Genomic DNA, 1,000 nt, shown 5'->3' with positions numbered 1-1,000 from the left:
TTTTAGTTGTGACACTATGTAGCCATTTTGTATAAAATGGTATGGAATTGCCTAATCTATCTATAAGGTATAGCTAATAAACTTATGGCTAGGTGATACAATTATAAGAAAATTCTTATTAAAAATATGCACATAAACATTTTGCTATAGGTTCGTAAGGTGGTTGCTGAACAAAGAAAGGAATGTCAAATTGTGTTTGAAAATCTACATTGATCATTTGCAAAGCCAATTTGCACGCTTTTGTTTAAAAGGGGAGTGTGTAGCTGGACACTGCCATGGAGGACATGTATCAATGTAAAAAAGTTTCTAAAAATAACGTATACCAGGAAGATGGTCTTCAAATGCCACTTATAGGGGAACATTAAGAATTCACAAGTCCTTTAAATAACATGCTTTGTGGATGCCTTAAACCTGCATCAGAAGGGATGCTGCAAAGACGTCGGATGTACTTCATTAAAAGTGACCTTCTACAATCATTGGCTATGGATCTGTCATTTATTGGTGGGAGCATTGCTACTGATAAAATGAAAGATCTCCTGGCAGCTTGCGTTTGTCAAAAAAACAGGGAATCAGTTATTTAGTGGCGATAGCACTACTGCTGCCAAAGGACATACCCAAGATGGCTTGTTTATAAACAAACCAATGGTCCTGAGTAATGTCATCATCAAGATATAATCATGACCACGTTTGGTCAAAGATGTTCCCCGGGATTTCCACCACTGTGTTAACAGCACCAGGAATCTGTCATTTGTGATGGTGGTAGCAGCTGTTGAACATTATCAGACATGGTGGGTCTTTGTGATTGATGTGGATCTGCATGATTGGTGTTGGATTTTTTCAGGGGGACATTGTTTTTTTTTCAAAATAAAGTATTTTTATGGTGAGGTTCTTAAAAAATTTTTTTGCAAATTAGTAACAAGGGTAATATATACCCTGTACTCGTTCACCTGTGACAGATATCTGGAGGCTCCCTTATTCTAAAGAGAATTCAAGGGTCTGA

Source organism: Nanorana parkeri, unplaced genomic scaffold (genome assembly GCF_000935625.1).
Source record: "Nanorana parkeri isolate BGI_ZX_2015 unplaced genomic scaffold, ASM93562v1 scaffold861, whole genome shotgun sequence".
Taxonomy (NCBI): Eukaryota; Metazoa; Chordata; class Amphibia; order Anura; family Dicroglossidae; genus Nanorana; species Nanorana parkeri.
Note: the sequence above shows the minus strand (reverse complement) of the source record.